The sequence below is a fragment of the Canis lupus genome, chromosome 20 (assembly GCF_011100685.1).
Source record: "Canis lupus familiaris isolate Mischka breed German Shepherd chromosome 20, alternate assembly UU_Cfam_GSD_1.0, whole genome shotgun sequence".
NCBI lineage: Eukaryota > Metazoa > Chordata > Mammalia > Carnivora > Canidae > Canis > Canis lupus.
The window spans coordinates 40,240,607-40,267,387 of NC_049241.1; the positions used below are offsets into that span (position 1 = coordinate 40,240,607).

A 26,781-nucleotide genomic window follows, 5' to 3' on the forward strand; every position below is an offset into this window, starting at 1 on the left:
TCTGTCTCTCAAGAATAAATAAAATCTTAAAAAAAAAACAAAAAACAAAAAACAGATTTAATTGTTACTTTAAAAAATTGTTTGTTTTGACTTTAAGCATGTTTGAAAATTCTTTTGTTTTTTTATATATACTATTTTTACCTTTTTCTCATTTTATTTTCCTTTTTTTTAAGACTATTCATTCATTCATTCATTTATGAGAGACACACAGAGAGAGAGAGGGAGAGGCAAGAGACATAGGCAAAGAGAGAGGCAGCCTCCATGCAGGGAGCGTGATGTGGGACCTGATCTTGGGGGGACTCGACCCTGGCACTCCAGGATCACACTCTGGGCTGAAGCCAGGCACTTAACCGCTGAGCCACCCAGATGTCCTTACCTTTTTCTCATTGTGTTCAAGCCTTCTGTTGCAGAGCTGTGTCTTTCATGAATCCATAGAGTGAATGCTATGTCACTTTTCTGGTGTCTTTTTTTTTTTTTTTTTTTAAGATTTTAATTATTTATTCATGAACATATACAGAGAGGCAGAGACACAGACAGAGGGAGAAGTAGGCTCCCTTTCTGGAGCGTGATGACAGAACTCAATTCCTGGACCCTGGGATCATGACCTGAGTGAAAGGCTCAACCACTGAGCCCCCTAGCCGCATCTTCTGGTGTATTTTTATGTAACCCTATTATTTGATATTTAAGTTTTGAGAGCCTAAGGAAGTACATTTAAGTGGATGTTTAATGCTGTAGCTGTATGTTTTTTTTGCCATGAGACCATTTTATTACGTGATTTGGCAGTTTTGTTGGAAATAATGCATTTAATTTTTTGTGGAAAAGTTATTTTCTGGATGAAGTCTCTTTTAACTTCTCTAGTTACTTGGAAGGAAGCTCCTGTTTATCTCTTTAAGGTCTTAAGTTCAGAAAAGAAAGGCAGTAGAATATCTTGGGTAAGAGCATGGGTTCTGGAGAGTGGCTGACAGTTAAGTACTAGTTCTTATGGTTTTTTTTTTTAAAGATTTTATTATTTATTCATGAGAGACACACAGAGAGAAGCAGGCCCCCACAGGGAGCCCGATGTGGGTCGGTCCCTCAACCAGGATCATGCCCTGAGCCAAAGTCAGATGCTCAACCACTGAGCCACCCAGGCATCCCAACTTTTTTTTTTTTTTTTTTAAGGTAAACTCTGCCCCCAATGTTGGGCTTGAATTCATGACCCTGAGATTAAGAGTCACACGCTCTACTCACTGAATCAGACAGATGCCCCTAGTTCTTACACTAGGACCCTGGACAGTAATGTGATCCCTTTGAAACTCAGTTTCCTTTTCTGTAGAATAGGAATAATATCTAAATGCTATGAGGATTCAGTGAGAGAGAAGCACGTAGCTCCAGTGCCAGACAATGCAGCCCTTTAACTTTGACTATTCAAGTTATAGTTTGCAGTACCCAATAATCACACTCATTTAATGTGGAAGAAATGTTATTTTAAGTTTGTTTTTAAGTAATCTTAGCACCCTGTGTGGAGCTTGAACATATAATCCCAATATCAAGAGTTGCATGCTCTACTGACTGATTGACCCAGTGAGGCAGCCCAATGTGGAAGAGATTTTTTTGGGGGGGAGGAGGTAGCATCCTAAGATGTCATTCTTGGGGAACTACAACAGAACTCTGATGCTTAGGAACAGTGGCTCCCAAACTTGGCTGTTCCCAAACTTGGGATCCAGTTTCCAAAATTGGAGTCATTTGGGGAGGTTTGTTTTTGTTTTTGTTTTCTAATCATCTTTATTGAAGTATAATTTGCATACAGTAAAATGCAACTATTTAAGTGACAGTTTGGCAAGTTTTGGAAAAATACATACACGTGTTTAAATTGCTACCCAATCAAAAGATGAAACAGTTCTTTGGGAAACTTTAAAGTTTTCTATTTTTTAATACATTTTTAAAGATTTTATTTTTTATTAAGATTTTATTTATTTACTCATGAGAGAGACAGAGAGAGGCAGAGACACAGGCAGAGGGAAAAGCAGGCTCCATGCAGGGTACCTGATGTTGGACTTGATCCCGGGTATCCAGGATCACACCCTGGGCTGAAGGCGGCGCTAAACCACTAAACCACCTGGGCTGCCCTAAGATTTTATTTTTTATTTATTTATTTTTTTTGCTAAAATTTTATTTTTAAGTAATCTCTACATCCTGCATGGGACTTGAACACATAGCCCAATTTTTTTTTTTTTTTTTTTTAAGATTTTATTTATCTGTTCATGAGAGACATAGAGAAGCAGACCTAGGTAGAGGGAGAAGTGGGCTCCTTGCAGGGAGCCTGATGCGGGTCTTGATACCCCAACCCAGGATCACGCCCTGATCCGAAGGCAGACGCTCAACCGCTGAGCCACCCAGGTGTCCCTGTCCCCGAGATTAAGAGCTCCACTGACTGAGCCAACCAGGTGCCCCAAAGTTTTCTTTTCTAAGTAGGCTCCACACCCAGCATGGGCCCAACGTAGGGCTTGAGCTCATGGCCTTGAGATCAAGACCTGAGCTGAAATCAACAGTTGCCTGCTTATGCATATTTAACCACAATAAAAAAAGAGGGGTGGGATCCCTGGGTGGCGCAGCGGTTTAAGCGCCTGCCTTTGGCCCAGGGTGCGATCCTGGAGACCCGGGATCGAGTCCCACGTCGGGCTCCCGGTGCATGGAGCCTGCTTCTCCCTCTGCCTGTGTCTCTGCCTCTCTCTCTCTCTCTGTGACTATCATAAATAAATAAAATAAAATAAAATAAAAAAATAAAATAAAATAAAAAATAAAAAATAAAAAATAAAAAAAGAGGGGTGCCTGGGTGTTTCAGTCAGTTAAGCAACCAACTCTTGCTTTCAGCTCAGGTCATGATCTTAGGGTTGTGAAGTCGAGCCCCCTGTAAGGCTCCTCACTCAGCGCAGTCTGCTTATGCCTCTCCTGCTCATGCATTCTTTCTATGTCTCTCTCTCTTTCTCTAAAATAAAATATTAAAAAGAGCGAAAAACACTAGATAAAAATAAAAACATACAAAAAGTTTTTAAATAAAAGATGGGGGCGCCTGGCTCGATCAATTGGTAGAGCATATGACTGTTGATCTTGGGGTTGTGAATTCAAGCCCCACATTTAGGGTAGAGTTTACAAAAAAATGTGTATTTTTCCTATTCCAGAGCATACTCCTCCTCTCATTGTATTGCTTGCTTTGGGGCTTTAAAAATATTTTATCAGGGTACCTGGCTGCTCAGTTAGAACATTCGACTCTTGATCTAGGGATTGTGAGCCAGGTGTAAAGATTACTTAAAACTTTTTTTTTTAATTTTTAAAATATTTTAGAGCAAGGGAGTTGATGAAGCGTGTATATGAAACTGCAAAAGGGGCAGGCATGAAAAATAAGCCTTTCTCTATTTTAATCTCCCAAGGTCCTCTTTTAGAAAAAAAAACATGTAACTGTTTCCAGTGTATCTTTCTAGAGATACTGTGTCTATATGTATATTACACATTTTTCCTTTTTTAAAGATATATATTATTGTGCATCACAGTATTATTTTATCCTTTCTCTTTTACAATAGGCCTGGATGATTATATGGCAAGATATTTAATACCATACACTGTGGAAAATAGTTTGGCAGAGAGTTAGAGAGTTAACATACAACCCAGCCATACCATTCCTAGATCTACACACAAAACAGGTATTTGGACAATGTTGGTAATAAATGTTCATAGCATCACTATTCTTATAGCCAAAATAAGAATAATTTGGAAATAAGTCCAATAGTCCAAAGGAGGAATAGATAACAAATGTGGTTATGTATATACCATGGAATATTATTCAGCTATTTAAAATTTGAAGTAGTAAAACTACATGCTATAACATGGATGAACCTTGAAAGTGTTATGCTAAATGAAAGAAGCCAAAAACAGAAGAAGAAACATCATATATTGTATGATTTCATTTATATGACCTACTTAGAATTGTAAATTTATGGAGCATAAAGCAAATCGGTGGTTGCCAGGTGCTAGGAGAGAGGGAACTGGAGATAAACTGCTTAACAGGTATGGGGTTTTCTTTTGTGGTAATGAAAATGTTTTGGAACTAGATAGACTTGGTTGTTATACAATATTGTGAATGTGCTAAATATCACTGAATTGGGACACCTTGGTGGCTCAGCAGTTGAGCATCTGCCTTTGGCTCAGAGTATGATCCTGAGGTCCCTGGATCAAGTCCCACATCAGGCTCCCTGCATGGAGCCTGCTTCTCTCTCTGCCTGTGTCTCTGCCTCTCTGTGTGTGTGTGTGTCTCATGAATAAATAAAGTCTTAAAAAAAAAAAAATAGCACTGAATTATATGGTTTAAAAAGGCAAACTTTATGTTATGTGTATTTCACCTCAATTTTAAAAAAGAAAAAAGTTGTAAGTAGGTGCAGGCCCCACCCTGAAGAGTTTTCATCTGCTAATCGCAGAGCCTTGAGAGGAATAGAGATGTTTGTGCCAGAACATAGGGTGTCTGGCTGTGTATTATCCTTGCTGAAAAACCTAGGCGGTTTACTGGAGCTACCTCTTGGTTTATTCTTGTCTGTATGGCAATTTTGCAGACAAGCATTGTCTTGTGGGCAATGTTAAGTGGAGAATTAGACTGCGCAAAGTCAAATCCTGACTCTGTCCATCCATTTAAGATTAACACTGGAATATTTACATTTTGAGGTGAATGATACCACACACTGACTTAGAAAGCCAGAAGGGAGTGTCTCTTCCTCCAACCCCAAAGAAGAATTTGAATCTGGGGTGGTTCTGACTTGGCTGTGTATTAGAGGCTTTGTGGGGTTCTCCTCTGCTTGCCTTTGTATGCTTTAGGCCTGTGCTCTTCATCTCTAAGGGCCCTTGAACTGACATCGATCCTTGACAACTGCTTGATCAAGATGGCAAAATAACAACAGTACCAGGCTCAAGGGCATTATGAACAAATGGACAGATGTTGAGCCTTTTTGCCAGTGGTTTCCTATGTTGTCTGCAGACAAAATAAATGGTTTTATGTTTTGAATTTAATTTCCCAGTGTTTAATGGTGTCTCCTGTGTGCTAGGTTTGGGTGAACCTGGAGTGGATAGAACAGGTTTCTGCACACTGCACTGAAATGGATTCAATGTAGAGATTTTCTTCTCTGACTTTTTTTCTTCGTCTGACTTAATGAAGTAGTATGTATTCTATTTATTTTAGATACATACTTTAACAAAGGACAAAAGAGTAGAATGGAAGGTATTGGAGAAAGGAGCACCTGAAAATCTACACTTTAAATCAGGTTTATTGTTTGTACAAAAAATTGATTCTAATTTGGTGGTTACTTTTGGGACTCTCTGGAGAAAAGGCTGTATTTTGACCTTTATTTTCAGTTTAATAATAGCTTTGCTTCCAGAGAATGCATCGTAGGGCATTGTTTAAGCTTTTGTGGGATTCATGCGTGTTTAGGTACAGTATGGCTCTTGTGGAAAAATTGAAGTCTTAAACCACTGAAAGAGTATCATTGTGTTATAGATAACTGAAGCTTGCTTTCTTAAGCTTTAAAATTTGTTTTATTTCTCTAGTGGATGTCTTTTTCCCTGTCTTGCAGTATCTGGGACTTAAGTTTCCCTGTGTAATAATTGAGATCTTTCTTCCTAAGGGAAAGAGTTTTTGGGTTCTATCCTTGGAGTCTGTTGGCCTGCTTTAGGACTGGCCAGAATGGCATTTCTGTCGCTCCCTGTTTTGTTTCTGAGCCTGATTTTCAGGGGTTTCTGTCTCCTGTGTCTTGTCATAGACTGCACCTCTTTCTCACCCCTGCATACATTTTTCTAAACTGCTGTGAATTCAGCTACTGGTCAATTACACTTACAGAGTTGTTTATTAAAATACGAGCAAATGAGTTCATAAGAAGGATCTGAGTTTTAACACTCTTGTTAAGGATAAGTTTCTGATTTATATGAGGGGTTTCTATAATTCTGTGAGGGTAAATTATTGAACTACTAAAACAAGTGTCCTGGGAGATTGTCTCACCACTAGTGTACACAGCTGATGTTGCAACTGTTTTCTTTTTAAAAATCTGTGCTCAGCAAATTGGTTATGGAAACCAATTTGGAAATGTATTTTTTTTTTAATTTGTTATTTGAACACTTTACTACTATGTGCTGTGCACCTATGCTTGTCTGACAATGGTGAATAAGATAGATATGATTCTAATACTAATAGAGTTTGGGAGGAAGAGGGGTATGATGAGTGAGGTAGAGAAATGTTTGGTGCTGGGTGAGTATCCAAGGGGCCTGATCTAAGCTGGGAGCTCAGAGAATGGCCTGAAAGACAGTGGCTTAGCCTAAAGTATGAGTTATCCAAGTAGGGGAAGGGTAGGTGGGGTACAATCAGGACAAAGGAAAGAAGGAGAAAAGCATGGCTTAATATCTTTAGTTAAAGGATATTTTGTTTTGGCTGAGGGTGGTTGTATCTTTTAGATTTTATGATTTCCTAAAATAATGTTTTGGGATTTATATGTTTTCTTATCTACAATATGACAATTTGTACCCAGATTTCATCTGGGTATCTTTTGCAAAATTTGCATTGACAGCACAGTTTGCATTGACACTACACCCTCCTGCGGAAACAGGCATTGACAAAACCTGGGGTTGAGAGGAAGTGCATCATGATTGTCCTTCTGTGTGTAATTCACAGGATTTTTTGAAGTTTAAAAATTTCTTTATACTTTTTTTAGTTTACTTCCCAAAAGACTATAGAGCTTTTGCTTTTGTTATAGTCATCTGTACAATACTGATTCATAACAACTTATTTGGAGAGAGAAATAAAACATAACAGTAGTTCTTAGCACAGTTTCTATTACCTGTGGTCAACCGTGGTCTGGAAGTAGTGATCCTTTTTCTGACATCTGTCAGAAAGTCATTAGTAGCCTAATGCTACATCACAGTGCCTGTGGCATTCACCTCACTTCATCTCGTCACTTGGGCGTTTTACCATCTCATATTATCACATAAAGGATGAGTACAATATGGTATTTTGGGGAGATGGGGAGAGGCTGCATACACATAACTTCTTATAGCATATTGTAATTGTTATATTTTATTATTTAGTCTCTTACTATGTGTAATTTGTAAATTAAATTTTATAATAGGTATGTATACACAGGAAAAAGTATAGTATATACGATTCTGTACCATCTGGTTTCAGGCATCCATGGGGGTTTTGGAATTTATCTTTTGCAGAGAAGGGGGGTAATAAAGGATCTAAAATTTCAAACTGGGTTATATAATTGAAGCATATGGATGTCAAAAAGGTAAGTTTTACAAACTCCTAATCTTGTGTCCACTATGTTTAAAGTAATAAGTACATTAAAAATAAGTGAAAATTAAATCATGTCCAAAGCTATCCTGTATTAAATGCTTTTATTTCTTAGGTGATTGAGAAATGGTAGAAAGCTTGTTGTAATCATCACTGCTTCTTTTGCGTAATTAGTTCCTTTGAAGAATTATGAGGTAAAATTATAATCATCTCAAGTGTTCTAAGTTAATCATTTAAAGCTGTGATTATTTTATCTGCATAGAAATTTATTCATTATCTTTCCAAAATATTGTAAAGATCTTGATCCAGCAGAAGCAGCATGGTTATTCAGTTGAATTATTTCTACTTCTGCTTCTTGGCTGGAGAACGGTTTTGTGCCTGCTTATAATGAATGTTTGCCTAATAAATGTATAATACATATACTGTAACCTAGTAACACCATCTGAAACATCTTTGGTGGCTTCTTATCTGCTGAAAATAAGCTAAAAATTGTGCACAGAGGCAGATTTACTATGAATCTAAGAAAATTAGTATTACAAAATGTGTAGTCCCTTAACAAGTTATTGAAATTACTCAGTTAATTTAGGTTATAGAATTCATTTTTTAGGTGTTTTTTGTTTGATTTTGTTTTAGCTTGTAGAATTCAAATTATTGTCAGCCCTGAAGTTTAGCTTAAATACACACCATACCCAATCCTTAACTTATTAATTTAAAGCCTATTTTGTTTTAACTTCCCAAAAGAAATAGCAAGAGGGGCTCAGTCCAGTTCTCTGAGACAATAGCATCGTTATCAGTCAGGAAAAATGAGACTTAAAGGCATTAGAAAAGGTACTTAAAAAGTATTGAGAAGAATGTGATTGTGTGTCTATGTTTAAAACAAACTGGCATTGGGTTAAGGATTTTCATAACTGCCTTTTGGAAAGTTCTGAAAACCACAACTGTTTTTGATGGCAAAACCTGAACTGAACTGATGAGAGGTTGCTTAGGCTTTATCCTCCTTAGTATGAATGTTCGTGTATTTTACTGAAGTATTAACCCATTGAGTGTATTATGGAGTATTTGGCATTTGCACTGTATCATCTTTCTAAAATCTGAAGAATTCTGAGTTTTGAAACCTCTAGTCCCAAGGCTTTTAGATGAACCATTCTGGGCCTATAATTCTAGACAGTGAGAAGTAAGCTGAATAGTAATTTATTACTTTTTTTAACAGGAAAGAGAGTGGAATGAGGTATGGGTAGGATACTTTGGAAAACTAATTGCAGGTGACTCCTGAACAAATGGGGGTTAGGTGACCAAAATCTGAATATAACTCCACTCCCTGAAAATGTAACTAATAGCCTACTGTTGATTGGAAGCCTGATAGTCAATTAACACATTGAGTATGTTATACATATTACATACTGTATTCTTACAGTAAAGTAAACTAAAAGGAAAAAGGATACTAAGAAAATCATAAGGAAGAGAAAATACATTTAGGACTCTACTGTAGGTCTGCATATAAATGGACCAGTGCTGTTCAAACCTGGTTTGTTCAAGAGTCAAATATATTTGCTAGACTGGTAAAAGTTTCATTTTAGGAAAAACAACATTCTTTTCAGGTCAGGCCATATTGCAAACTGGTCTTCAATTTCTGGACAGTTGGAATTTGGAGGGAGTTGCTATTTGTCCAAAATAAGACCTAAATAATAAGGAGAAACATTTATTGAACACTGACCTACTTTCAGTAGGTCATTTTGTCTTAATCTTCATACCAACTCTTTTTAGAAGATTTCATGGGGCACAAAGCTGGTAGGTAATAGAGCCTGGTTTAATTCTTAGTGTAGCTCCTTTACCACTATAACTCAATAACTATTGCTGCCTAGAACTGAAATTAGTTTCTTCTTCTTTTTTTTTTTAGATTTTATTTATTTGAGAGAGAGCACATAGCAGGTGGGAGGGCCAGAGAAAGAAGGAAAAGCAGATTCCCTACTCAGCAGGGAGCCTGAGATGGGACTTGATCCCAGGACAGAAGAATCATGACCTGAGCTGAAGGCCCACACTTAATCAACTGAGCCCCCCAGGTGTCCCTAAAATTAATTTCTAGTAGAACCTTTTACTTTGGCTAGTCTACATGGGATCTGTCTATGTAATGAATATTTCTAATTTTACTGAGTAGTCCATATGGTACTGCATGTTCATTAGACACATGCAGGATGGGACTCAGATTTTGAAACCCAAATGTAATGTTTGGTCAAGTAAGATTTTTGGTAATATTTTGGGTGGGGATGGGAGGTGGGTGAAAATCACCTGCAACTCTGAGAACGTGTAAGGTGGCCCCTCCTAGAAGGTGTGGATGAGGTAGGAATTGGAGTGCATGTAATCATACCTTCCTCCAACTATATTAAATAATCACCATTATTTAATATGGTGATTGTAATGCACAATTTCCAGGCCTTTTCCCTGCTGTTTGGGACCACTTACTAGAGTACAAGAAGGGAATCCTAATAGGCCTTAAAAACACTTATTCTTAGGGGTGCCTGGGTGGCTCAGTAGGTTAAGCATCTGCCTTCAGCTCAGGTCATGATCCTGGAGTTCTGGGATTGAGCCCCACATCAGGCTCCCTGCTCAGTGGGGAATCTGCTTCTCCCTCTGCCCCACACCTCATGAGAGTACCTCATGTTCCCTCTCTCAAGAGATCCAGAGATTGAGCTCTGTGTCAGGCTCCCTGCTCAGCAGGGTGTCTGCTTCTCCCTCCTCCTCCCCTCTTGCTTGTGCTTTCTCTCTCAAGTAAGTAAATAAAATCTTAAAAAAAAATCCTTAAAAAATAGTTATTTGCTAGATTGGGAAAAGTTTCAATTTTGAAAAAACCCTACCCTTGAATGTACTCTAATTTATGGAAAAACTGAATTGCGCTTTAGCACAGTCTTCAGTGCTTTAGTTATTTATGTTAATAAGTTATTTTTGATCTTCTATAACGAATATCTTCAGCAGTTGAAATTGCTGCTCTAGGGGTGCCTGAGTGGCCCAGTTAAGTATCTGCCTTCAGCTCAAGTCATGATCTCAGGGCCCTCGGATCAAGCCCTGTGTTGGGCTTCCTGCTCTACCTGCACTTGTGCTGTTTCTCTCACTCTTTCTCTCTGTCAAATAAAATCTTGAAAAAAATTTTTAAAGATTTTATTTATTTATTCACGAGAGACACAGAGGCAGAGACACAGGCAGAGGGAGAAGCAGGCTCCATGCAGGGAGCCCGACGTGGGACTCGATCCTAGGTCCCCAGGATCACACCCTGGGCCGAAGGCGGCGCTAAACCGCTGAGCCACCTGGGCTGCCCATCAAATAAAATCTTAAAAAAAAAAAGTAATTGCTGCTCTAAAATACTCCAAGAATGGGATGCCTGGCTAGCTCAGTTGGTAGAGTGGGTGATTCTTGGTTCCTAGGTTATACCTTTGAGGTGTACAGATTACTTAAAAAAAAAAAAAAAAAAAAAAGGCAAAAACAAAAAACTTAAAAAAATTTTTTTCCTGGAGGGACACCTGGGTAGCTCAGCGGTTTAGCACCTGCCTTCAGCCCAGGGCTTGATCCTGGTATCCCGGGATCGAGTCCCACATTGGGCTCCCTGCATGGAGCCTGCTTTTCCTTCTGCCTTTGTCGCTGCCTTTCTCTCTCTGTCTCTCATGAATAAATAAATAAAATCTTAAAAAAAAAATAGTTCCAGGAGTACTTATTGTCTTCAGTGCTCTTGCCATATGTAAGATGATAAGATAGATGTTTAGTCGTCCCCACCCCCCATATTATTCCATACATCAATGTACAGACTAGGGAGTTTTATGTACAGTAGTTTGTTATTTGTAAGTCTTGTTTGAAAAGAAGTAACTTCCTAGTTGAAGAATGAGACTTAAGGCCAATTTAGAAAAGAAGGGAAGTGCTTAAGAGGAAGTAAATTTGAAGGCTAATGTCTAATCTTAGTAACCTGAGATTTTGAAAGTTTCCTTTCAAAAAGTTAAATTAACTCTTTCTTATACCAATGCTTTCTTTTTTTTTTTTTTTTTTTTTTTTTTTGGTAATCTCTACATCCATCTTGACGCTCAAACTCATGGCTCTGAGATCAAGATTTGCATGTTCTTCCAACTGAGCCAGGCAGGCACCCCATACCAATGTATTTTTTCTATTAAGAAGGCTAGATTTCTTATCCTTTAGTAGGCAAACACTTCGTTTAGTGCTATTTTTTTTTTTATTAGGTGTGGGGAATATAGAAATGAAGATAGTCTTTTTTACTGAAATTTACAATTGGTAGTATCCAACAGTTAAACATTAACTGTTATATCCTAGGTATTGTTTATTCTAAGCTCTTTTCTCTATTAACTCATTCAGTAATTACTACTGTCCTGTGGTGGTAGGAACCATTATTTTCCCCATTGGTACAGATGATGAGAAAGTAGAAGTACAGGGGTTAAGTAACTTGCCCAAAGATTCACAGCTTCTCTGAATACTAGTACCTGGTTCCAGAGCCTTCTTTCTACTACTGCAAACAATATCAAGTGATGCAGGCTTACATAATCTTTGGGAAGCAGCCCCTATTGGACCAAGTGCTATACAAGTTCAGGGATGAAGAGTGAGTAGTCAGGGAGGCCTCTCTGGGGGAGGTTGTAACTCTTGGCCTAAAAGGAGATAAAGAAAGGTATTATGTGAGTGGTGGGAATCAGTTGTTGGTAGTGTTATATTGTACTTGAACACAGATAATAATCTTTTACCTCCTTACAGGGAAAAGAGGCTAACCTAGGGAAGTTGTAAGGGGGAAAGGGGATAAGTATACTTTTATAGCCTCTAGGAGGTGAGATCCCAGGATGGATCTCTCTCTCTCTTTTAAGATCTTGTTTATTTTAGGGTAATAGGGGCAGAGGGAGAGAATCTCCAGGAGAGCTGTAGGGGCTGGATGCCACAATCTTGAGATCATGAACTGAGCTGAAATCAGGAGTCCTATGCTTAATTACTGAGCTACGCTAGGCACCCCTCTCCTATTTTTAGATTGCACCACCACCTTTAGCTCAAACTTTGTTTCCCTTTCCCAGCTTCACTGTCAACTGATGATCTTGCTTTTTACTTAATTGAGAAAATGGAAGCAACTAGAAGGGTCTGCCATTATATCTACTCACTCGCCAATGTTTGGCTCTTGTGGTCTGCTTCCTCCTCTTTTTGGAGCAGTCACTTAGGAGTCCATAGTTTGGGATCCCTGGGTGGCTCAGCAGTTTAGTGCCTGCCTTCAGCCCAGGGCCTGATCCTGGAGTCCCAGGATCGAGCCCTGCATCAGGCTCCCTGCATGGAGCCTGCTTCTCTCCCCCTGCCTGTGTCTCTGTCTCTCTCTGTGTGTGGGTCTCATGAATAAATAAAAATATAAATTAATTAATTAATTAAAATAAAATCTTAAAAAAAAAAAAAAAAAGGAGGGATCCCTGGGTGGCGCAGCAGTTTGGCGCCTGCCTTTGGCCCAGGGCGTGATCCTGGAGACCCGGGATTGAATCCCACGTCGGGCTCCCGGTGCATGGAGCCTGCTTCTCCCTCTGCCTATGTCTCTGCCCCTCTCTCTCTCTCTCTCTCTCTGTGACTATCATAAATAAATAAAAATAAAAAAAAAAAAAAAAAAGGAGTCCATAGTTCATGTCCAGGGTTCTCTCCTCCACTTGTTGTAGATATGTTCCCTTTATAATTTTTTTTTTAATTTTTTTTTTTATTTATTTATGACAGAGAGAGAGAGAGGCAGAGAAACAGGCAGAGAGAGAAGCAGGCTCCATGCATCAGGAGCCCGACATGGGACCCGATCCCGGGTCTCCAGGATCACGCCCTGGGCCAAAGGCAGGCGCCAAACCGCTGCGCCACCCAGGGATCCCGATATGTTCCCTTTAATCTCCAAACATCGTTGTAGCAGTTCTCCCCTCTCCTGCCTCATTCAGCATATGGTCCACTGGCCAGCCATTAATGACTTCACCTAGCTGCAGCAGAGGCCAAGAAATGTAGTTTTTATTATTGGCAACCACACGACCAAAAAAGAGAATGATAGATAATGAGACAGATGACAAGCAGTCTCTACCACACCTTCCAGACCGTGTTTTCTTCTTTTTTTCCCCAGCATGTTTTTTCTTTTTCTTTTTTTTAAGATTTTATTTATTCATGAGAGAGACAGAGACCTAGGCAGAGGGAGAAGTAGGGTCCATGCAGGGAGCCCTATGTGGGACTTGATCCTGGGACTCAGATCATGACCTGAGCCAAAGGCAGATGCTCAACCACTGAGCCACCCAGGTCCCCCATTTCCTGACTTTTTGAAAGCGTTTTATACCACCTGCCTCAGTGCCCTCCTTGTCTCCTCAGTCCACCACAGTCTAAAGTAGTATTCTTTCCTCAACTGAAAAAGGGTTTTCCCTGTGTTCCTCGAGGCCTTTTGGTTGCTATGCCTATGCCCTTTTCACTAGCTATGTAATATGAACCTATTCCTTGAAATGCCCTCTTCCTTTCTCTTGGTGCTCGTTGTCATCAACGACTTTCTGACTGTTCTCTTCAAATATCTCTGGCTTCTTTATGCCTACCTTTTTCATGTTACTAGCAGTCTCTTTGGATACATCACTGTTTCCCATTCCATACACTTAAGGGCTATCCTGTTTTTACCTGTAATAACAACTTATCTGGGCACTAATCTTTTTCATCTGGTTGGAGAGGAGAGGGGATATGTAGGGTTAGGAAAAAGCCTGTTAGATATTAGGCTTCTCTCTTCTCCAGGGCACTCTAATACCCTCACCATGGTCTTCTCATCCCTGTCCAGTTCATCTCCTAGCCATTTGTCATGCTGCTGCTTAGGCTGTCTTTGTAAATGACAGATCTGATTGTGCTGTTTCCTTGGCTTTCCCTTGCTTACAGAATAGAACACACGTTGCTATGCATGACATTCCAGATCCTCCAGTCTATCACTCATATTTCTAGCTTCATTTTCCATCAGTCTCCTCTCTGAATTCTTATATTAAGGGTCATTGAGGTTATCTATTCAGGCTGTTGCTCACATTAGGAAATATTCTAAACTGCTACCATTCTTCTCAACTCCTCAGTGTACTTGTTCTTCGAGGTCTAGGTCAGATGTTAACCTTTTCTGAAGCCTTCTGGAAGAATTGCTTACTTTTTATTCATACCAAAGAGGAAGAATTTCTGTTACAGCATTTAATTACATTGTATTTTCTTGAAGACTGTCTTCCAGATAAGGCTGCTCTCTAGCACCTAGAACAGAGAAAACCCACACTTTGTGTTAAGCTGATCAAGTATAAAGGAGATGAGAATTGAGACAAGGGCACTGGACCTAGCAAGGAGGTGATTGCCATTGTATTGAAGTAGTGGGTGGAAGAGTGACTTGGAAGAGCATGAAGGATAGGTGGAAGTGCCTGCCAGAATTTGTCTTTAAGTGACCTGATTAAATGTTTTCTACAAAACCTATAGGATGAAATTATGAGTATGTTTTCTTTGGCAGATCCTTGTAGCATGCAAAAAAATTGAGAACATTGAATAAGAATTCTGTCTGCCAGCCATGATAGAATTGTTTAGAATAGTGCTGTCCAGTAGACTTTGTGACCATGGACATGTTCAGTATCTGCCCTGCCCAGTATAATAGTACTGTGGGTCTGTTGAGTATTTGAAATGTGGCCATTGGGACCAGGGAAGTGAATTTTAAAATTTCAATTAATTAAGAAATAGTCACATGTGACTAGTGGCTACTGTGTTAGGCAGTGGAACTGTGACAGTACCATCTTTGGGAATGAATGCAGCCCAAACATTCTCTATGTTCAGATGCTTCAAACAATGACTCTGCTCCCCATATATTTTTTTTCACTATTTTTATATTCCAGTTTGTAACTCTTATAGAAGTCTTTGGCTTTCTCCCTGCTTGTGTATGATTCAGATATGAGGGAAATCTTCAGGATGTTGAGGAGAGCTTCACATGTGCCTCCTTCGAAAGGTGGATTTGAAGTTAAAATTTTATTTTTGTATATAGCAGCCGCTGGTGGATTACACAGTGTATTTTTTTTTCCATTCCGCAAATGCATGTAGATAATCTAATGGTGTCTGACATTGGTGGTGTGAAGATGAATAATACTGTCCCTGCTCTAAATTAACTCAGTCTAGTAAAGAGTCTTGATTAAATATGAGTGATAAATAAGTGTGAAGAAATTTATGAAGTAAGTTGGGTGGGTTGAAAAAAGGAAAGACATGGGGAAAGAAGTGACTTTTGTTTTCGTGAAAGGTAAATACTTACTATATAGACAGGAGGTTAGGAGGCTTCATAGACAAAAGGAGGTCTAGAACCAAATATGCCTTTAATTTTATAAAATTGTATTGTGATGCAGATGTTAGTGGAATACAGTCAATTGGACCCTTTACCTGGAGACTTGAGGGTGACTTTTAATTTCAGAGAGCTTTTTTGGAAAACATTGATTCTGCAGTGCTGTCCTTAAAACCCAGAACGTATCTTTGCTATCTGGGTTTATTTATTTATTTTTAAGATTTTACTTATTATTCATGAGGGGCAGAGACATAGACGGAGGGAGAAGTAAGCTTCTCGCAGGGAACCTGATGCGGGACTCGATCCCCAGACTGGGATCACACCCTGAGCCGAAGGCAGACTCTCAAACCTTGAGCCACCAAGGTGTCCCATTATCTGGATTTAAACTAAATTAATTTCTTTTTTCTTTTCTTTTCTTTTCTTTTCTTTTCTTTTCTTTTCTTTTCTTTTCTTTTCTTTTCTTTCTTCTCTTCTCTTCTCTTCTCTTCTCTTCTCTTCTCTTCTCTTCTCTTCTCTTCTCTTCTCTTCTCTTCTTCTTTCTTTCTTTCTTTCTTTCTTTCTTTCTTTCTTTCTTTCTTTCTTTCTTTCTTTCTTTCTTTCTTTCTATTTCCTTTCCTTTCTTTCTTTCTTTCTTTCTTTCTTTCTTTCTTCTTTCTTTCTTTCTTTAAGATTTTATTTATTCATGAGAGAGAGAGAGGCAGAGACACAGGCAGAGGGAGAAGCAGGCTCCATGCAGGGAGCCTGATGTGGGACTCAATCCCAGGTCTCCAGGATCATGCCCTGGGCCGAAGGCGGTACTAAACCACTGAGCCACCTGGGCTGCCCTAAACTAAATTTCTGATCTTTGATCCTTGAGCTGATTTTTCTATTCCACCATCTTTCTTACCTAACTCTAGGTGAAATTCTTGTTTGTTACACTGGCTTAATTGCTTAGTAAAGCCAACTTTGTAGGCAGGTACAGAGTTTTTGTTTTTAAAGATTTTATTTATTAGAAAGAGCAGCAGAGGGAGAGGGAGAAGCAGGCTGCCTACTGAGCAGGGAGCCCGATGTGAGGCTTGATCCCAGGACCTTGGGATCATGACCTGAGCCAAAGGCAGATGCTTAACTGAGCCATCCAGGCGCTCCATAGTTTGCTTTTTAAGATTTTATTTTTAAGTAATCTCTACACTCAAGGTGAGTGGGGCTCAAGCCTACAACCCTGAGATTAGGAGTTACATACTCCCATCAACTGAGCCAGCCAGGCACTCCCAACAGTTCTATAGTTATTAATGATTGGTGTATAAACATATATATATATATAGTAGGTACTGTTTATTTTCTGTCATTGAAATGTCTTCGGAATCCTGTAGATGCCTAACCTTGAGCAGCTTTCTGCTCATCTTTGTTCCAGTTATAATTATTAAGCTATGCTTTTTAAAATCTCAAATCACAATATTTGCAACAACTTGTTACCTGCGCTTGTCACTCTGAACTCTTTGAAGATCTGTTAGATGACTTCTTCACTCTTATTCATCAAGTAAACTTTTCACTTTGATTCCCTATTTTCCCCTCCTATTGTCTGTTCTTTCATATTAGTAACCATGATTCCTTTGGCCTTTTTTTTTTTTTTTTTTTTTTTTTTTTTAAGTAGACTCCACGCTTGGGCACCTGTGTGGCTTAGTTGGTTAAGCATCTGCCTTCGGCTCAGGTCATGCTTAGTTGGTTAAGCATCTGCCTTCGGCTCAGGTCATGATACAAAGGTCCTGGGATCAAGCCCTGCGTCAGGCTCCTAGCTTAGCAGAAAGCCTGCTTCTCCCTCTGTTGTGTGTCTCCCTCCCTCCTCCAGCTTGTGTGCTCACGCGAGCACTCTCTCTCTGTCTCTCTCTCTCAAATGAATGAGTGAATGATCAGTCTATCTATCTAGCTAATCTTTAAAAATATATTTAAGAAGTAGGCTGCATGATGGGCATGGAGCCCAACTTGGGGTTTGAACTCATGACGCTGAGACAAGACTGTGCCACCTAGGTGCCCACTTTTGAGATTCATTCATTTAAAATTTTATTTATTCATGAGGGACACAGAGAGAGGGGGACGGAGACATAGGCAGAGAGAGAAGCAGGCTCCATGCAGGGAGCCCAATGAGGGACTTGATCTTGGGACCTCAGGATCACGCCCTGAGCCAAAGGCAGATGCTCAACTTGTGAGCCACCCAGGCTTTCCTCCCTTTTGAGATTTCTGGAGAGAGTTTTAGTTTCTCTATTGCCACCATTAACGTTTGTAATTTTTTCTTAGAATTTTGAGCCCAGGATTAGGCCGTATGTTTCCTGTTCCATCTGTACTTGTTACATATTCAGTATTTCAAACTGACTAGCATTTCACATAAAGACTGGACTAAGCCCTGGCATGGATTGTCAGGCGATCGCCTCTTAACAGCCTTTGGGCGATATGGATGAAGCATAGGCACCTGCCAACAACTGGAGGGGAACCATCCTGTCTTTTGTAAAACTCATTTGCTTCTGTCTTCTGAATCAGTGTGCAGATTTAGGCCTACTAATCACTTTTTTTCTCTTGAGTTAAAATACACATAACAAATTTACCGCCTTAGCCATTTTAAAAAAGATTTTGTTTGTTTATTTGAGAGAAAGTGTGCGAGAGTACAAGTAGGGGCGAGGAGTGGGAGGCAGAGGGAGAAGCAGACTCCCCACTGAGAAGGGAACCCAGCTCTGGGCTTGATCCCAGGACCCTGAGATCATGACTGAAGCTAAACCGACTGAGCCTCCCAGGCACCCCCCATCTTAGCCTTTTTTTTTTTTTTTAAGCCATTTTTAAATGTACAGTTCAGTGGTATTAAACACATTCACATTGTTGTGTAACCATTACCACCATCAATCATCTTGGTAAATCTGAAATTCTGTACTCACTGAACATTAACTCTCCATTGCTCCCTACTCTAGTCCCTGACAATCACCATTCTGCTTTCTGTCTTTATGATTTCAACTGTTCTAATAAGTACCTTATATAAGTGGATTCATACAGTATTGGTCTTTTTATAAATGACTATTTCAGTGAGAATAATGTCATTTAGGGTTCATCCATGTCCTGGTATATTGCAAAATTTCCTTTCTTTTTATAACTGAACAATACTCCATTGTATATATATCACATTTTGTTTACCTATTCTGTTTAATGGATGCATGGATTGCTTCCATGTTTTAGCTACTATAAATAATGGTTCTATGAACGTGAGCATACTTGTATCTCTTCGAGACCCTGTTTTCAGTTCTTTGGGGTATATACCCAGAAGTGGAATTGCTGGGTAATATGCTAATTCAGTTTCTGATTTTTTTGAGGAACTGCTCTGCTTTCCACAGCAGCTATACCATTTTACATTCTTGCCAATGCTTGTTATTTTTTTTTTTTTTAAGATTTTATTTATTTATGAGAGGCAGAGACACAGGCAGGGGGAGAAGCAGGCTCCATGCAGGGAGCCCGACATGGGACTCCATCCCGGGTCTCCAGGGTCAGGCCCTGAGCTAACGGCTGCGCTAAACCGCTGAGCCACCTGGGCTGCCCTCTTTTTTTTTTTTTTTTTTTTTTTTTTAAACAGTGGTTGTCCTGATGGGTGTGAGGTGTTACCTCATAGTTTAGATTTGCATTTCCCTAATAATTAGTGATGTTGATAATTTTTTCTTTTTTTTTTAAGATTTTATTTATTCATAGAGACACAGAGAGAGAGAGAGAGAGGCAGAGACACAGGCAAAGGGAGAAGCAGGCTCCATGCAGGGAGCCCGATGTGGGACTTGATCCTGGGTCTCCAGGATCACACCTCAGGCTGCAGGCGGCGCTAAACCGCTGTGCCACGGGGGCTGCCCTCAAATGGTTCTTTATTGTTGCTGAGTTTTAAGAGTTCTCTATATATTCGAGATGTTAATCCTTTATCAGATACATGGTTTACAAATATTTTCTCCCATTCTGTGTGTTGCCTGCTTATGCTGTTGATGGTGTCCTTTCAAGCATGAAGGTTAATAATTTTGAAGACAGATGTACTTGTATTAATTTTGCCTCTGGGGTCATATTGAAAAAAATAATTGCTCAATCCAGTGACACAATTTTCCCTGAATATTTTAGGCTTTTTATAATTTTATTCTTAGGTTTAGGTCTTTTATCCATTTTGAGTTAATTTTGTTTATGGTACATGGTAAGAGTCTAAATTCTTTTACTTGTGAATATCCAGTTTCCCAATGTACCGTTTATTGAAAAGACTGTCAATTTCTCAAAAAATATCTTGGTACCATGTCAAAATTCAATTAACCATATTTGTTAAGGTTTATTTCTGGTCTCTTTGTCCTATCTCATATGACTATATGTCTTTTTTTTTTTTTTTTTTTTTTTTTTTTTTTTTTATGATAGTCATACAGAGAGAGAGAGAGAGGCAGAAGAGAGAGAGAGAGAGAGAGAGAGGCAGAGACATAGGCAGAGGGAGAAGCAGGCTCCATGCACCGGGAGCCTGACGTGGGATTTGATCCTGGGTCTCCAGGATCGCGCCCTGGGCCAAAGGCAGGCGCCAAACCGCTGCGCCACCCAGGGATCCCGACTATATGTCTTTTTATATACACTGGCATTTTGATAGGGTTTATATTAGTCTGTAGATCATTTTAGAAAGTTTTTTTTGGTGGGACTCCTGGGTGGCGCAGCGGTTTAGCGCCTGCCTTTGGCCCAGGGCGTGATCCTGGAGTACCCGGATTGAGTCCCACATCGGGCTCCCTGCATGGAGCCTGCTTCTCCCTCTGCCTGTGTCTCTGCCTCTCTCTGTGTGTGTCTCTCATGAATAAATAAATAAAATCTTTAAAAAAAAAAAAAAAGTAAGTTTTTTGTTTAAGTAATCTCTACACCCAGTGTGGGATTTGAGCTTACAACCCGGGATCGAGAGTCACATACTCTACTGACTGAGCCAGCCAGATGCCCGTGCCCCTCTGTAGATCATATAGTATTGTTATCTTAACAACATCAAGTCCTTTAATCCATGAACATGGGATATCTTTTCATTCATGTCTAATTTTTTCAACGGTGTTTTGTAGATTCCATTATACAGGTCTTTGGCCTTCAGAGCTTTTTTGCTGTACAAAGTATTCTTTGTGGTGACATCTCCTTATGATGACAGAAATGGAGTGATGCTGAATCCTTAATATAAACTACCTTCCACTAATCCTGAAAAAAAGTGTTAACAATGAAATGAGAACCCATTTGCAGAAGGGAAAAGTTGCTTTTGTAGATGGAATGAAAGCAGACAGCATCTATTCTGGCCTTTCTAAAAGTATTCTTTTCTTCCCAAATTAATTTTTATAATACAAATTCTGATTCCTTGAGTGATTCTCTTAGCTAGGTATGAGAAGATCACGAGATTGTAGTAATAATATATAAACTATGACAGACTGAATTCTTCACTTGCATTCCATTTACAAGAACCTATAAAATCAAAATAAACATCCATTAGATGATTACTACATGAGAGATGAACCTTCCTTGACTATTTTTTGGCTACTCTCAATAACTTAAATAGTCTGTACTTGGGGGGGGGGTGGGGAGGCATGGGAAGATACATAAAAAAAGAAAGAAAACAAAGACTAAACTCTTAAAAATTCTTAAGATACCAGAGGGGGAAGCAGTAAAGAAAACATGATACAAAGGGACCCCTGGGTGGCTCAGCAGTTGAGCCACCTGCCTTTGGCTCAGGGCGTAATCCTGGAGTCCTGGGATCAAGTCCCACATCGGGCTCCCTGCATGGAGCCTGCTTCTCCCTTTGCCTCTCTCTGTGTCTCATGAATAAGTAAAATTAAAGAAAAAAATGCACTTGGAAAGAAGTGTTAAGTAAAAGAACTAATCATGCAGGAATTAATTTTTTTGATTAACAGTTAATTTTGTGGGCAGCCCCGGTGGCGCAGCAGTTTAGGGCCACTTGCAGCCCGGGGTGTGATCCTGGAGACCCGAGATCGAGTCCCACGTCTGGCTCCCTGCTTGGAGCCTGCTTCTCTCTCTGCCTGTGTCTCTGCCTCTCTTTCGCTCTCTCTGAATAAATAAAAAAATAAATCTTAAAAAAAACACACAGTTAATTGTGTGCACAGTTCAGTGAATTTCACAAATAAAGCAGATACATGTAGCCACCATTAAGAACAAGAAGCAACACAACTAGCATCCCCAAAGCTTCCCTGTGTCGTCATCTTCTTAAGGCATCCTGGACTAGTCTAATTTCTTTCACTATTTATTGGTTTTACCTGGATTTAAATTTCTTTGCTGGGGGCAGCCCGGGTGGCTCAGCAGTTTAGCGCCACCTTCAGCCCAGGGCGTGATCCTAGAGACCCGGGATCAAGTCCCACGTCGGGCTCCCTGCATGGAGCCTGCTTCTCCCTCTGCCTGTGTCTCTGCCTCTCTCTGTGTGTGTCTCTCATGAATAAACAAATAAAATCTTAAAAAAATTTTTTTCTTTGCTGGATTTTGTTAGGGCCTGGTTTATTTTGTTTAACAATTTTCCAGAGATTCATCCAAGTTGCTTCGAATAGCAGTTGGCTTTCATTGGTGTGTAATCTGTTCTTTGACACAACATCATGTATCCATTCAACTATTGACTGATGATTGTTTCTTTTTTTTTTTTTAAGATTTTATTTATTTATTCATGAGAGACACAGGCAGAGGGAGAAGCAGGCTCCATGTAGGGAGCCCAATGTGGGAATCGATCCCGGGTCTCCAGGATCACACCCTGGGCCAAAGGTGATGCTAAACCGCTGAGCCACCAGGGCTGCCCTGATTGTTTCTATTAGGAAGTGTTGCACATATGTTTGGTATACTTACTACACATTTTTGTGGGTTTATACCTAAGATTGAATGTTCTGCTTTAGTACATGCTAATAAACAGTTTTGCAAAGTTGGTTGTATACTCCCACCAGTAGTAAATGTGAGTTCCAGTTATTTCGCATCCAGCAGCACTTTTTTTTTTTTGAGAGATGGGTGTACATGTTGGGGGGTTGGGAGGGGCAAAGGGGGAGAGAGAGAATCTTAAGCAGGCTCCATGCCAACTTGGGGCTGCATCTCCTGACCCTGAGTCATGACCTGTGCTGAAATCAGGAGTTGGATGCTTAACCAACTCAGCCACCCAGGTGCCCCCGATCAGCACTTTTTACATTTTAGCCATGCTGGTGGGTTTGTATCAATGTCTCATTGTGGCTTGAAACTTTTTTATTAAGATTTTTTTTTTTCTTCATTTTAGAGGGCACATGCATGTGGGTGGGGGTAATGGGGAAGGAGAGAACAAGCATGGACTACATGCTGAGCATGGAGCTCGAGGTGGGGCTTGATCTCAGGAGACTGAAGACCATGACCCAAGCTGAAATCTAGATTCAGATGTTTAACTGACTAGACCACCCAGATGCCCTTTGTTGTGGCTTTAACTTGATGTGATGACTAATGATGGTATTCAACACCTTTTCCTCTTTACTGGACATTTTAGAAAGCTGCTTTTGATAAAAAAGGATTACTTTAGACTAAAAAATTCAATCTGCTTGGGCGAATAAGATGCCTATGAAACATAGTAGGGTGTAGATTGAAATTTTATAATAGAAGCTAAAAGAGTGGCAGAATAGCTCAGATGATTACTAAAGAAGCAGATAAAAAGATTTCAGAGAAATTGTTTAAGACTCACTAAAAATTACCCTTGGGTACCTGGTGAGTGGGCACTTCATTTTACCTGTACAGTAAAGAAACGCATACACTAAATCCGAGGTTCTCAAAGTTGAGCATGAGTCCAAATACCCTGGAGGGCTTGTTTAAGCCCAGATTAATGGACTCACTCCCAGAAGTTCTGATTCAGTAGGTTTGTAGTGGGAGCTGGGAATTTTCATTTCTTTCAGGTTGTCAGGTGATGTTGATAGCACTAGTCTGGGGACCACTTTGAGAACCACTGTCTAGAGACTCAGGATATTGAATTGTCGTGGCTAGATATTTTTCTTAATAAGATTATTTTGTGGGATCCCTGGGTGGCGCAGCGGTTTGGCGCCTGCCTTTGGCCCAGGGCGCGATCCTGGAGACCCGGGATCGAATCCCACATCGGGCTCCCGGTGCATGGAGCCTGCTTCTCCCTCTGCCTGTGTCTCTGCGCCTCTCTCTCTCTCTCTGTGACTATCATAAATAAATAAAAATTAAAAAAAAAAAAAAAAAAAAGATTATTTTGTTAATTGAAAACTATGATTGAACGATTAAAAATATAGTCATTATTAGTCATTATTAGTGCCTTACAGTATTTTATTTTTGTCCAGTGAGCAGTTATTTTAAATTTCCAATTCAATGAAGCTAGGAAGACTAGAATGCTGTATACTAAACTCTGGGCTAAATGAATACTCCAGAAAACCTTCAGGAAGCTATCTAGACAAATGAGTCTACGTGATGGTCACAGAAACATGAGGAAATAACCAAAGACTGCTGTGTGAAATGGAGAGAGCTGAATGTTAATACATGGTTGTGGTTTACCTGTCCAAGTGCAGGAAGCAGCCACTCTTAACTCCTGAACATGTCTGATGGACAAACCATTCCCACTGCAACTAGATGAGCAAGGCAAGTAGGAGTGCAAATAGGCTGTAGTTACCACAATCATTAGACTTGTAAAAAGAAGTGTGAAAAGGGCTGGCCACCCCTTATCAGTCTTACTGTAGCAGAGTTTCCTGCAGTGCAGAAAGCCACAACTGTTGCTTGACATCATCTGTCCCCCAGTGAGAGTAAACAGACTTAAGACACACTAGAACCAAGAGTTGCTAACTTCATAGCAACTCAAACGTTCTTGACGTTTGGCAACTCTCTCTTCCTCTTTTTATGTAAATGACATTCTAAAAAGAATGTGTGCAAAAAATCATAAAAGGCTAGAAAACAACCTGGGAAATGTCAAATAAATGTAACATAGTTTTGAAACCACAAGACTTTTTTTGTTTTGTTTTAAGTAATCTCTACTCCAAACTTGGGGCTTGAGCTCAAGAGCCTGACATCAAGAATTGCATGCTCTGTGTACTGAACCAGCCTGGCGCCCCCAAACCTCAAGGTTTTTGATAAATACATCAAAAACTCAGGGAAAAATAACAGTAATCAGTCACTCTGGGTTACATATTAATTGATTGACTTTTTCACAGTGTCACCAAGGTTTACTTGGGTAGGCAGAGGTGAAAAGGATTGCTTTTTGACGTTTGGGGGAGAAGTAGGACAAGAAAGTGGAGTCCTTACGAATGGGGGCTCTGGAACATATTGCTTATTTGTTCAGTGCCTGGTTCTGCCCCTTACTGGCTGTGTGACCTTGGGCAAGTTAGCCTTTCTGTACTTCATTTTCCTTATCTGGAAATGAGAATACTAGGCTTTATCTCATCAGGCAGTTACGAGGATTAAATGTGTTAATAAAAATTAAAAATTTTGTAACAGCATTATTAGAGTGTTTACTATTGCTGGCAGTTTCCACAGTGGTGGAAGACAAGGCTTCTCCACCCTTAACTAAATGCCTATGTAAATGCCTATGAGTCTAGGTATAAAAGAGGAGAAAACGGAAGCTGTGGAGAAGGCTGACAAAAACAAAAGATGACCCAAATAAATGGAAAGACATTTTGTCTTCATGGAACAGAAGACTTAATACCGTAAAGTTGGCAGTAATTCTCAAATTGATATATAGGTGCAGTGTAGTCCTTATTAAAAATCTCAGCTGCCTTTGCAGAAATTGACAGGCTGCTTCTAAAATTCATTTGGAAATCCAGGGGACCCAGAATAGCCAAAACAATCTTGAAACAGAACACAGTTGGAGGATTCACAACTCCTGCTTTCAAAACTTACTACAAACCAACAGTAATCAAGACAGTGTGATACTGGCATAAAGACAGACATACAAGTCAATGGAATAAAATTGACGATCAAGAAATAAGTCCTCAGGCAGCACGGATGGCTCAGTGGTTTAGTACCTGCCTTTGGCCCAGGGTGTGATCCTGGAGACCTGGGATCGAGTCCCACGTCGGGCTCCCTGCATGGAGCCTGCTTCTCCCTCTGCCTGTGTCTCTGCCTCTCTCTCTGTGTGTCTCTTGTGAATAAATAAATAAAATCTTAAAAAAAAAAAAGAAGTAAGTCCTCATATTGAGGGTCAGTTGATTTTATTTTACTTTATTTTTTTTAATTTTTTTTTAAATTTTTATTTTTTATTTTATTTTATTTTTTTAAAAATTTTTATTTATTTATGATAGGCACACAGTGAGAGAGAGAGAGGCAGAGACACAGGCAGAGGGAGAAGCAGGCTCCATGCACCGGGAGCCTGACGTGGGATTTGATCCTGGGTCTCCAGGATCGCGCCCTGGGCCAAAGGCAGGCGCTAAACCGCTGCGCCAACCAGGGATCCCTTTTTTTTTTAAATTTTTATTTATTTATGATAGTCACAGAGAGAGAGAGAGAGAGAGGCAGAGACATAGTCAGAGGGAGAAGCAGCCTCCATGCACCAGGAGCCCGATGTGGGATTCGATCCCGGGTCTCCAGGATCGCGCCCTGGGCCAAAGGCAGGCGCCAAACCACTGCGCCACCCAGGGATCCCTCAGTTGATTTTAAACATGGTTACCAACACCAGTGGGGAAAGAATAGTCTTCATAATGCTAGGATGACTAGATTTCCACATGACAAAATAATGAAGTTGGACTCCTACCTCATATCATGTATAAAGATTAACCCAAAATAGATAAAAAGTCTAAGTGTAAGACTTAGAACTATAGAAGTCTTAGAAAAAAGTACAGATTTCTCATGATCTTGGATTTGGCAATGGTTTCTTAGGATACACATCGAACAGACCTTTTCCCCAGAGAAGATATACAAATGGCCAATAAGCACATGAAAAGATGCTCAACATTATTAATCATTAGGAAAATGCAAATCAAAACCATATGAGGGATCCCTGGGTGGCTCAGCGGTTTGGCACCTGCCTTTGGCCCGGGGCGCGATCCTGGAGACCAGGGATCGAGTCCCACGTCGGGCTCCCTGCATGGAGCCTGCTTCTCCCTCTGCCTGTGTCTCTGCCTCTCTGTCTCTCTCTGTGTGACTATCATGAATAAATAAATACAATCTTTAAAAAAAATATATGAGATACCACTTCACACCCACTCAAATGGCAATAATTAAAAGAAGATAGTTTTGGCAAGAATGTGAAGTAATT

At 39.9% G+C, this 26,781-nt stretch overlaps 1 protein-coding gene and 1 long non-coding RNA gene across 2 annotated transcripts in view; one reads left to right on the forward strand and one right to left on the reverse strand.

Annotated features, from left to right (window-relative positions):
* RHOA (ras homolog family member A) overlaps positions 1–26,781 on the forward strand; it is a 62,717-nt gene that overhangs the window by 9,056 nt on the left and 26,880 nt on the right.
* On the reverse strand, positions 8,763–14,170 carry LOC111091330. The gene is made up of 3 exons (XR_005374941.1): positions 14,070–14,170; positions 11,779–11,940; positions 8,763–8,981 (listed from the first exon to the last, which is right to left on the reverse strand). It is a non-coding gene; the product is annotated as an uncharacterized LOC111091330 (long non-coding RNA).